Source organism: Cervus canadensis, chromosome 26, assembly GCF_019320065.1.
Source record: "Cervus canadensis isolate Bull #8, Minnesota chromosome 26, ASM1932006v1, whole genome shotgun sequence".
Taxonomy (NCBI): Eukaryota; Metazoa; Chordata; class Mammalia; order Artiodactyla; family Cervidae; genus Cervus; species Cervus canadensis.
This window is the reverse complement of record NC_057411.1, coordinates 22,834,571-22,847,394: the sequence shown is the minus strand read 5'-3', so window position 1 is coordinate 22,847,394 and position 12,824 is coordinate 22,834,571. Positions and strand designations below refer to the sequence as shown.

Genomic DNA, 12,824 nt, shown 5'->3' with positions numbered 1-12,824 from the left:
GGATCTAGCGCCAGGGAAAAACCTGTCTAAAGTTTAGTCAAACTGAGGCTAACATTAAGATCTCAGTCAAAGTAAAAGTGTTGGTTGCTCGATCGTGTCCGACTCTGAGATCCCATGGACTGTAACCCACCAGGCTCCTCTGTTCATGAAATTCTCTAGGCAAGAATACTGGCGTAGGTAGCCATTCCCTTCTCCAGAGGATCTTCCCAACCCAAGGACTGAACCTGGGTCTCCTGCATTTCAGGCAGATTCTTTACCATCTGAGCCACCAGAAGCCCAGTCAACCTTCTATTTAAGTACTGCTCATTATTTGGAGCTTTTCAGTGAGACAAGCTGTTAGGTTTTTAATTCATATCCAAACATGTGAGAGTGATGCAAATAAAACAGGGACAAATGGTTTTCAAAATGATTTATTGAATAAAAGCTGAAGAAGTGAAAATGAATGCATTCAAGAGGAGAGAGGGTGAAAGAAGCAGAATTTCTAGAACGGTCTCATGTCTGAAGTATGATGACAGTCAATTCTTGAGCCAGTATTGGTGAAAGTTAAGGTGAGAAATTTAATATTCAGGTAGAATAGGACCTAAAAAAATGTAGAGAAATATAAAATTAATTCCTACTGTCCTACAAATAACATCTTGCTGTTTTGAAATTGCTATTTTCTATTTCTTATGTGAAATTAATTCCATTTAAATGACCTACCTACACCTGCCCCCAGTATTACTCTCTTATTTTCCTATCATCTCATAATTCAACCTCAGAGTAAAACATATCTAATTAGATGTTCTAAGTTTACAGTAAAGTATAGCTAGCTAGCTGCTGTGTTTAAGGCCTAATCCATCATTACTACTACCTAGAATGTCTCATCCACCTTAAAAAAGCCCTTATATAAATTTTGATAAATCATTATGTTCCAACAATCTTTTCTCTGAAATTATCCTAGATGTGCTTCTTCTAAAAAATGATACAGATGCTTATTTACAAAACAGAAATATACTCACAGACACAGAAAACAAACTTGTGGTTACTTTTCTGTATACCTGAAAATAATGCAACATTTTAAATCAACTATACTTCTATTAAAAAAAAAGTCTTTGGACTAATGCTGAATCAAGAAAAGAAAGTTTTATATCATGGTTCTACAATCTAGATGAGTTTTTTGGTGTATTATATCTTCATGAATATAATTTTTTCTAGATTTATTTTCTTCTCCAAGGATTTTCTTTTTTAATTATGGCATCATGCCTTCATTACTAAGAACTTAATTGAGGTTTCACTCTTCCTGATTTCGGTCAAGCACAGCTGCTAACAGTTTCTTGGTTGTGATACTCATTCTCATGTTTGAACATTTATACCTGCCAATTTCCCTTTCTGAAATACTGTCTGGGTGTTTTCATACCCATAACCTTATCAGACTTTATCAGAATAAAGTCCCCAAAGATTTTATTATATATATAGATAGTATTTAGAGACTTCCAGTGGTTCAGATGATAAAGGATCTGCCTGCAATGCAGGAGACCCAGGTTTGATCCCTGGGTTGGGAAGATCCCTGGAGAAGGGAATGGCAGCCCACTCCAGTATTCTTGCGTGCCTGGAGAATTCCATGGACAGAGGAGCCTGACAGGCCTACAGTCCATGGGATCACAAATAATTGGACACAACTGAGGGACTAACATAGTATCTGTAATGGCAGAACTTAGAAATCTTTAGTTTGAAAAGATGCTAAGTGATTGTGATTCAGCTGTCTACTGAATGTGAGATCACCATTTTAGAATTCTAAGTTTTCTGACTGTTGGCTTAAATATTAAGACATTTGGATTCTAGCCTTGGCTTTACCATTGTGTGGTCTGAATGTGTCCAAATCCCAAAACTCTGTATCCTATATGTAAAATGGGAGAAGATCTACTCTTTTTCATAGGATTGCAAAAAATTGGGGCAGATTAGGTGTAACTAGCCATAATGTAAGTTATTTGGAACTACATAGAGCTCTACTGAATTTCCTCATTTCATTCTTTGCATGCATTATTTACCTGTTACTGATATGCTTGATATGTGCTGCTGCATTGCTTTTATGTTGGGGAAGAAGGGTTACTGCTGGTTATAGCTGTATTTGCTGAGGTTGGAGTAACAGGTGGTGATTGTATGCCACTATCCACAGCAGAGGTGGTTCCAGTGGAGGCCGTATTGGTGGGACTGGAGGTTACCCCAGGGGTAGTGGAAGTTGTGCCTGGGGTAGTAGTGATGGCATTAGCTTCAGGTGTGTTGGTTGTTGCTGTGGTTGTGATGGTTGAAGGAGGTGTAGAGGTAATGACATCTGTGGACTCTGAAGAACTCGTGGCAGGAGTGACCTCATCATCAGTGGCAGTTGTTTCCATTTCTTCGTTGGTAGAGTAGTCCAATTCAGTGGTTGTATCTTCAGATACAGCGGTAATGATGGAAATCGATGTGGTGGCAGCTTCAGCGGTAGTGTCCTCTATAGGTTCAGTAGTTTCCTTATTCTCTGGAGTTGTATTCGTAGTTTCAGGGGTTGGAAAATATGTTTCTTCAGTAGAGGCAGAAGTAAGCGGGGTGGGATTCACGGTACCTAGTATACTTGTACTGGGAACAGTTGTGGCACCTGAGGCTGAGGGTGAGGGTGTGGTTGCAACACTTGTGGAGGCTGCTACTGGTGCAGTGGTGGCTGTTACGGGGATTGTGGTTGCAGCTGAAGCAGCTTTTCCTGTTGTAGCCACAGACATGGTGCTTGCTCCTAAAGCTGTGGAGTCAGATGAAGGGGTTGTGGCATCGGGGGGTGTAGTCGTGGCATCTTCAGTTGGACTTGTGGCATTGAGGGTTGGGTTTGTGGTTCCACTGTTGATGGTCAAGGTACTAGATTCAATAGCAGAGGTACAAATACCTTGTGTGGTGATGGCAGCACTTAGCGAGGTGGTGGTGGCCTCGAGACATGTGGGGCCAGTGACTGAAGGTACAGTGCTAACACTTGGGGTGGCACCAACCCCTGGAGTTGTAGAGGCTGCTGTAGTGACAGTGGCAGGTCCTCCAGCTACTGTGGTTGTAGCTGAAACCATTGTACTTACAGCTGGAGATGTGGAATCTGCTACTGAGGATGTAGGCTTTTCAGCCGTGGGGGTTGTGGCATCTGCAGGTACTGTGGTAGCTTCAGTGGTTATGTCATCTGCTGATGGAGTGATAACTTCTTTCCCTGGCGCTGGAGCCACAGAAGCCTGGACAGTGGTTTTACCCACACTGGTCAACACACTGGGTTTAGCAGTAGAGGCTGAAGTCACAGGGGTTGAAGCAGTAGCACTTGCTACCGTTGTGCCAGCAAAAGCAGTAGTCATGCCGATGGCTGAGGTTGTGACGACACCAATGGTGGCTGTATTTACCTGTAGGTTTGAGGAGGCTGTTGCTGTTGTGATTGTTCCCACAGGTCCTGGGCTTGAGGATCCAGCTGTCGTAGCAACCGTGGATGTGAAGTCTGTTTCCAAGGTTGTGGAATCTGTTGCACCAGTTGTGACCTCATCGAGTGAAGTTGTGGCAACTGCAGTGGTTGTGACTTTGTTATGTGGACATTTTTTCCTTGGAGCTTGAATTGATTTAGATCCTTTTGGTTTAGATGGTTTGAACCTTTTTTTGACAACTGTAGATTTCCCTTTTTTAGATTGTTTTACAGTTTTGCTGGCTAAGGGAGGTTGTCTTTTTATTCCTTGAGGGAATGTAAGCTGATTTGAAACTTTCTTAAGAGGTTTAGATGGTCTCTTTTCGGACTCCCTTGGCCTTTTCTTTGCTGTTAGAGTTGTGGGCTGTCTTTGTTTAGATGGTTTTATAGATTTACTCTTTGCAAGAACTGTTTTTGCAGTCTTTTTACCTGCTGTGGGCTGTTGCTTTGTAGTTTTTTTTTGAATTTTTTTCTTAGCTAGAGATGTTTTTGGTCCTACTTGAGCAGATTTAGACAGCTTTTTGGCAGTAAGGTTTGATTTTTTTAGATTTTTCTTCTCAGCCAGAGTTTGTTTGAGAGCTGGAGATATGCTTTCTTTTGCTTGAGTTGAATGCTTCCTGGTGGTTTTAGACAAGGAGCTTTTAGATGTATTTGGTCTTTTCTTTGAGGCTGATTGTGTTTTTAGTGCCAATCTAAGTGCTTTAGACTGATTCACTTGTTTCTTGGCAGGTGAGGTACAGGGTTTTTCGGCTATAGAGGTTTTCCTTTTTGTTGCAACTTCTTTTGGTTGATTGAGCTTTTTCTTGGCAGATGGAGATGCTGCCTTTTTAAATTTAGTCAGATTTTTCTTTTTGGTTTCAGAAGCTGCTCTTATTCCTGTTGTCTTAGTTGGTCTTTTTTTGACCAGAGTTGACAGTTTGGTATCTTGTTTCTTTAGAGTTTTCTTTTTGGCTACACTTTTTGGGGAAGTGGTTTTAATTGCTTTTGCTTGCTTCTGGTTTTTCTTGGTGCGTGAAGACAGAGCTCTGTGAGATTTAGCTGGTGTGTTCTGGGGAGTTGATGAAGTTTTGGGGGAAGCTTTATTGCTGTGGAGTTAGATGATTGTTTTTTGGATAACATAGACAAGGCTTTAGATTTCTTCTTAAGTAGAGATGTTTTTGGAGCTGTTCCTATTGTGGTTTTTTAAAACTGTTTCTTAGCAGGTGTAGACTGGATTTTCTTGGACTTTTGTGAACTCTTTTTAGCTGAAGTTCTTTCTGAAGCTGCTTTAGCCACTCTTGGCAAATTCAACGGCTTCTTGCTAGAGGAGGACAGGGGCTTTTTGAATACATTTCGATTGTTCTTTATAGTCAAAGATGATTTTGGTGCTGCTGAAGTCCTTTTTGACTGTTTCTTGCCAGTGGTCTTTTGACCTTTTTTAGGCTGTTCCAGAGTTTTGCTTGACCTCAGTAGAATATTTTGTTCTGTTAGACCAGAGTAGTAGGGGGTCAGCCCTTTCTTGGCAGAGGCCAATGTGCTTTTTTTAAGGCTTGCTCTGGTTTTGTCTTTGTGATGGCTTTTTCTTTGTACTTAGTGTCTTCAGATTTGAAGATGATTGACTGGCTGCTTTGTTAATCAGTGGAGGTAGGACAGAGGCACGAGAAGGGGCTTGAGGTTTCCTAACGACCTGGGTGGATGAAGGTCTGCTCCTTGATGACCTGGGGAAACTTTGCCCGGGTTGACTGTTGTCTGTCTTTCCTGTTGCCTGGTGCCGTGGTTGCTGACTCTCACTGAACTATGGGGGGAGAGAATAGAAGATATCTCCAAATGAAACAGTCAGTTAATTGTTGCTTTATATCCTCCCTTTCATTTTAGAAACTGGTCTGCTCTTTCAGTTAGGAGGTGCTTTGATTTTGAGTGTCAGACAAATTTAGAATAAATTGTACTATAACCTTAAAATGCATGCACACTCTGACTCTGCAACCCCATGGGCTGTAACCCGCCAGGCTCCTCTGTCCTTGATTCTCCAGGCAAGAATACCGGAATGGGTTGCCATTTCCTTCTCCAGGGGATCTTCCCCACCCAGGGTTTGAACCTGAGTCTCCTGCATTGCAGGTGGATTTTGTACCACTGAGCCACCAGGGAAACCCTATAACTTTAAAATACCAAGGCACATTATATGGATGATTAGAGAAAGCACCTGGGTATTACTTTCAGTGCTAGTGTATTTACTTGGAAAATTGAACAAAATAGAGAAATGTAATTTGGAGGAAATCCAATTAGTTGGTTTTGTAAAATACTACCACTAAATATGAAAATTTGTTTTTCCCTTAAAAACTGCTGAGTAAAAATCATCATCATGTCCTTTAGGAATGAATGAAAGAACCACATAGGCAGCTGTGTTACATGAATCTCAGTGAAAGTATTAGAGCTATATTCCAGTTTTGAAATTATATAAGGGAACAGTATTTGGTGTTGAGCTAAAAAATTGGATATTAAAAAATGCAGTAAAACCTGTTTTTCTTGCCTGCCAAAGCTTTGTCTGAGGCATTGAATGTTGTGGGAAGAATTTTACAAGGAAATAATAATGATAACAGAAAAGGAAGGACTCCCTGGAATGAAGTGTGGTTAGTTAAATAAAATTGAACAGACATTTGAAGATCACATGTAATTCTAAAAATAGTGGATTCTTCCCTGGTGGCTCAGAGGTTAAAGCGTCTGCCTGCAGTGCAGGAGACCTGGGTTCGATCTCTGAGTCGGGAAGATCCCTTGGAGAAGGAAATGGCAACCCACTCCAGTATTCTTGCCTGGAGAATCCCATGGAGGGAGGAGCCTGGTAGGCTACAGTCCGTGGATTCGCAAAGAGTCAGACACGACTGAGCGACTTCACTTCACTTCACTTCACTTCATACTCTCTGATCAAAGAGAGATATAAGAAACTAGTGAACAGCACGTAATTGAACCAGAAGAGCAAAGTTTGCTTTTTTTCCCTCTCTCTCTGCAAGAGATATAAAAAGGAAAATCTAAAGCCATACAGTTCAAGAGAACCAGGCTCTTATAAATAAGAAATACATATGCACAGTCATGGATAAGACAAATCAAATATATGAAATTTAATTGTTTATTTTAGATGTCAGTAGGAGACCATCTTACCCTCTTCCTTTTCACTGTAGTTATGTCTTGAGTGGAGGAACATTTTACAACTTTTGATCATGAGAATGTAATAATAGACCCAGAGAATTACTGAAAAACAAACTTGAGAGATGGGAAACTCCTTAAAAGGGAAGTGGTGGGTGAATGTAGACATTAAAGACAAGTGGGAGTCTTGCTGATTTATTTGCCAGTCTAGTTCTATTCCTTCAAATTTATTTGGAGATTTTCTCATCCTTCACCCTTTTCAACAAATAGCCATTCCTTCCTCTGCTCTCTCCCCCTCTTTTTCTCTACTTCCCTTCTACTTTTCCTTCTGTTTTGCCCCTCCTCAGATTCCAAGTGATTTTGAATTGATCTATTTACAAAGATGTTAGAAGTAGAAGGTAATTTCCTGTTTCTTTCCATCTCATGTGACCCTGTTCTGTTTTTAAAAATACATACTCTCACTCTGACCCCCATCTTAGCATTATATAACTTTCAATTTTAGGTGGTTATTTTAGTTTTCAAGTATATAAAATCTTACTGGGAAACAAATAGCAAAGACCAGGATGAGCCCAGTCAGGGTTAAAGTCTTCATCTTGTCCTTTTAACCCCTATAAGTAGAGAAATAAGAGAAAAGATTTGTTATGTGCTTGAAAATGAAGAAATGATTACTAAACTGCTCAGCAATAAAAAATTAAAGTTTTATTAGTAGCAATTTTAAGAATAAAAAATTCTTTTCCTAAAATTAAACTTAAAATGTGGATATAAATTTAAAATATGTATGTATGTATGTACACATATATATTGAAGACACTATCATTATTTTGAAACCACTGAAAAACTGGTTTTTTTCTACTTGATTTGCCAATGAGACTGCTATTTAAAAAATTTGCACTTATAAGAGGAGCTTCATTTTCTATCAAGAATTATACAAAATAAATTCTTCACCTACTCATTTTTCAGTCACTGCGTGTGCACTCACATATAAGCATGCATGCACACACACACACCCCTTCCTTCCTAATTCCATAATCATTTAGGAAAATTATATGAGCTGTGGCATAAAAAGAGTTCTGGGAAGGTACATGGAGAGCTATTAAGTTGAGATATAAACTTTATGGGACTCAGTTTCTGTACATCTGACATTTCTGTACATCTGATGGGTGATGTGGTGTTCTATGTATTACTGTGTTTCAAGGACAGGTTCCAGGAAATCCTGAGAGTCTATAAAGCTATTTGACTTTTGCTCTCCTCTCTCTGATATGTGTGTGTGTGTATGAATATATATATATATATATATATTAGTCTACAGAGTTTTAGTCTACTAATATATATATTAGTCTACAGAGTTTTATACCTGTTCTGAAATTATTTTGTAAAATGTTATATACTTTCCCTGTTAATAAATGATATTCAGATGAGGTACACTTGACAATTAAAGTTATTGAATAATGAAATCCAGTTCTGACCTACGTTACTCTAACTGTAAAGAATATTATGTTGTTCTTCCTAATATAGACAGTTGTGTGGTTAGAGTGTGTACCATGTGTCCGCCATTCTAGATTATTAAGATGAATATGCAGAAAAACAGACTTCTGATAGCAGAATTTTGTGGAAGGAAATGGAAAAGACAGCCTGTACATATCTTAGGCATTACCTTAGGGAAACTCAGTATAAATGAACTAGTCTAGTAGCATGTGGCCTTTGAGAATGATAGTGGGCTTCTCAGCTTCATTAGCCATTAAGCCAACAGATCAACTTCTAGAATTACCTTCAGATTCTGAAACCATTTGGTGTTTCAGTCTGAGTCTGAACTGAATCAGTTGGAATCATTGTCTTTCCCAGTGGGACAGTCTCATCCAATTGTTCACCATTTCAGTGAGTGATGCATTATCATCCGGAAGTTAATATAAGCCAGAGTCCTGAGTTAGTTTGAACTTGCCTTCTCATTCTCTCATGCCCATCAGTCACTAAATCCTCTCTATATTTCACTTCATAGACAATGTTTTGAATAAGCTCACCTCTCTTCATCTTCACCAACAGCATCCTATCCAAGTTAGCATCACATCTTACTTGGGCCTCACCTTGACTCAACACAGGGTTACTGACTTCTCATTTTGTAGTATGCATTGTTCTAGGAGATGGAGACATAGGGAAGAGCAGTACAATGTTTCCTGACCTGTTGGAATTTTCATGATCTCCAAGACAGTCTGTTAACTACCCCATTGCCCTGCTTTTATTTAAGTACAGTTATCATAATATTTTTCATAAAATACAAGTCTAATCGCCCTAGTTCCCTGGTTAGAACTTTTCACTGGGTTCTCATTGCTCTTTATCCTAAAGACAAAACAAACAAACAAACAAAAAATTCTTCAAGTGGCTTACAAGGTCCTTTGCAACCCCACCTGTTACTGTTCTTCAGTCACATCTCTGTGAGTCTCACTCACATTGTGTGTGTGTGTATTGCTTATGATACTCCTTTCTTCCTCAAAGGCCTTTATATATTCTTTAACACAATCCACTGCAGTAAGTCTTTTTATTCTATCTAGAAATTGGAACACTGCCAGTTAAGTTAGTTAATGATGTGTTCATTGCAGTGTAATTCTTATCTTACAAGATGGAATTCTATCTAATGTTTGACATGAGTCCTTCCTTCTTCTCTTGGTTTTTATGAAACCACCCTACCCTGGCTTTCTTCATACCTCTCTGAAGTTCTTTTTAAGAGGTTTGTTCATGGATTTTCTTTCTTCTCTACCCAAATATGGGTTCTGGCATCAATCTTATTTTTTCCTCGCTTGATAGCAGTGCCCCTGTAGGAGTTCCTGCAGGTACTTGGAAATAGCATCTGTTAATATCTGTAGACTGACTTCTAAGTTTGTTGAGTGAACCATGTGCATACAACTCCTTCATGAACATCTCCATTTGGTAGTATCACTGCACCTTTAACACAGCCTGCCCAAAACTGAACTAACTCATCAGTGCCCCCAGCCTCTTTCTGATTAAGAAACTAGGCTTTAGTTAATGCAGAAGAGAAGAATCTGGAGAAGAGTAGCCTGGGAGCATTGGTATTATCCACACAGTTACCTTGAGAGGGGTGTCTCTTTTGGATCTTGGTCAGAACTTGCTTCTTATTGATCCAGTCAATGCCTCCAAGACTTGATACCTTCAGATGTTAAAGAACTAACTGAATGGTTCTTCCATCTAATAAGGTAACCATTCCCTTTGTACCTCCTACTTTTCGCCTATTGGTTGTGGTAGAGAGTGGGGGCTAGGAAAAAAATTGCATACGTGGTATCATTTCAGTTTAATCTTGAAACACTTGCCCTTTGGAATTTTTGTCCCAGGAACAATGAGAACTCTATTTTATCTTTTTCTTGGAAGGGGTAACAATAAAATCTGATATTTGACAAAATTTACAAATTAACACTATGGCTTTTATGTATATCACTCATTCTAAGAAAACTATGCTTCAGTTTCTTACTTGAAATTATAAAATTATTTGTATATTGCCAGTGTTCCCAAATTTTTGGAAGTTGATAAACTTCATTTTTGCAATTTGCTTTAATATTTAAAGTTTAATAGACATGAAGAGATAATGTCTGAAAGCATATAATAAGAGGATATAAATAACCTCTATTCCATTGAGTTAGAACACATTTATGCACATAAGCTCAAAGGGCCCACATTAGGGAGATTTGTGAAATACCTCCCCCCATTGCACCTCCACTTCATTCCTTTGAAACCTCTGTGACTTAGAATCCCTCAGTTTTTAAGAGAGCACATTAAATTAGATAGTAATCTGATTTCTGAATACTTTTTCAATTGCTGTGATCATGCAGTGAGAAATGTAGATAACTGCCATTTAGCATGCTAATAAAAATTAATTTTATACTGATTCATTTACCATTTTTATGTCTCAATCTATGTTGAGCCACATACCATAAAGTCAAATAAACTGCTTCAAAACAAATATAGCTATGAGAAATCACCAGTGTATTTGAGAAAAAGTATGCAAAAATCTTCTAAAGGCAATTCTACAGTAGTAGAGAACCTGAAATCAAAAAGGCTAGATTTAATACTTAGTTCTGTCATTTTATTACTATTTGACCTTGGTAAACTTATTTGTAAATGCCATTTTCTCATCTATTAGATGAGAATCATCCCTGTTTTATTCACCTGAATGAGTATATATTAGAATTAAATTAGAATATTCATTTACTTTGTGAACTCTATAGTACTATATGACAATATTGTTTATAATTTAACTTATTTGTGTATTGAATTTTTATAACATTAACTATAGATATAGTTGATATAATTAAATCTCAGCATTATTGAGTATGAAATGACAATTTTGATTTAATTGATTTAACTCAACATATATTTATTGGACATTATTATTGGATGTGATAGGAGCAAGACAGACTCAGTTCCTGTCTTGAAGGGCCAAGGATTTATTGGAAAGGTTGTAACACAAACAGAAAAAAGTGGCTTTGATCCACTAGTATCAGTTTAACAGAGCAATTGTGATTCCATTCAACTGTTTCCTTTGGATAAACTTTCTCCATTCACATTTTCATCCGAAAGCCTCGTGAAGATCAGAGGTCAGGGTTTGGCCGTACTTGAATGACTGGGTGCCTGGATGAAAATCAGTATCATAATAAGGACTGTGCAATAAAAACACACAGTATTGTCTTTTCTAAGACTTGAAATAATCACTTTAAATTTAATAAAAAAGTATATACATTGATTTGACTCATAATAAGGTTTGTCTCCTCTTTTATGTTTGTCCTTACTTTGGAACACTAATCAAAACACTCTTGTTTATAAGATTAATATTATTTTAGGCATTACATTTATGGTTTTCATTTTTATTGAATATTGGAATACTACGGAAAGGACTTTGGAAGCTAATGACTTTGATCTGTATATCCCGTAAATTTGAGTTTATACTTAATTTTGTAAGTAAAGTTCTTATACAGAAATTTTATTATACAACATTATAAGCTCTATGATTATGTAAAAATTAATCATGCCTTCTCCAATGAGAACTAAAGAGTATTTAGGAAGTTTTAGAAAAATAGACCAAGCTCTGTGATTATCACTATGGTGCATTACACTGTTATTAATATGTTATTGATATAAAGGAAAAAGATTACTAATCATTTAACATTTAAACACTAGTCAAGATTAAATAAAATAATAAATACCTGGCCAAATTCCTGTCAAATTATTGGGTGTTAACATGGCCTCAGACATATTTCTATTAGGTAGTTTTGAAAAAAGTGGGAGAATAATTGCTGACAATGTATGTCTTTCACACTCAATAATTAGAGAAGGGAGTTTCAGATCAGTTTGGGCATCTGTCCTCATATATAATGTATAGAAGATCAAGGCATTGTAAATGATTGCTTGGTAGAAGATTTGAAAGAAAAGGAAATACATCATATATTTTTGAAGAAAGGATAAGAATGGTTGGATAAATATTAATAGAGACTGTTGTCTTAGGTTAACTTCAAGTATTGGGAAGCAATGCAGAAACAGGAGAGAATTTGTAGTTATAGTGTCATTTGAGGAATAATGAAATGTATGAAGATGAAGATATATCTTCATTCTGATATATATGTGCACATACAAATTAAAGAAAAATATAATTTTATTTCAATTAATTTCTGTGTAATTTTTTGGTATCTTTTGGATTTGTAATTCTCTTTTCTTTGCTCAGACCTCCAACACAATATTATCACCAAGATCAAACTCAAAATTATGAATGGCTTGTTCAAGACAGTTGATCAAACATGATTTCCTCCAAGTTTGTAAGTTAAGTAAGTAAATGTTGAATGAGTAAATAAGTCAAAATTCAAACATGTACAATTTAACTCTCAATATTATCATTTTCTGAAATACTAAAACGTTATATTTCCAGTCATATATGTTTTGGAACTATTTGTGCTTTTACTTCAACAGTGTTGAAGTAAATTTACTTAAGGTAAAATTTACTTGTAGAAAAATTAAAAAACCCACTATTTTTTCCAAAATCTCTATGATCTTATAATGTGGCCAGTGAAAAGAATAGTATAGAGATCTCTTTAAGACCTCCTTTAAGAAAACTTTGGAGTGCATTTTTTTGGTGTTAATTCCTGTATGGTTGTATTTCTCTTGACAGAAGAGTTGTATAGCTTCCACTGGTTCTATATTAATTGTTTTTTCAACTAATAGTCTTTTCTTATCTTCCCTCTAAAGCTGGGTATTCAACCAAACATCCATTCTTATT

General features: G+C 37.1%; 1 long non-coding RNA gene across 1 annotated transcript in view; it reads left to right on the top strand.

Annotated features, from left to right (window-relative positions):
• The window catches only part of LOC122428110, a 36,045-nt gene extending 23,645 nt beyond the window's left edge, over window positions 1–12,400 (top strand). Inside the window, exon 5 of the long non-coding RNA XR_006265640.1 lies at window positions 12,276–12,400. This is a non-coding gene — a long non-coding RNA (uncharacterized LOC122428110). The remainder of the gene's footprint in view (window positions 1–12,275) is intronic.
• The last annotated feature ends 424 nt before the right edge of the window (window positions 12,401–12,824 follow it).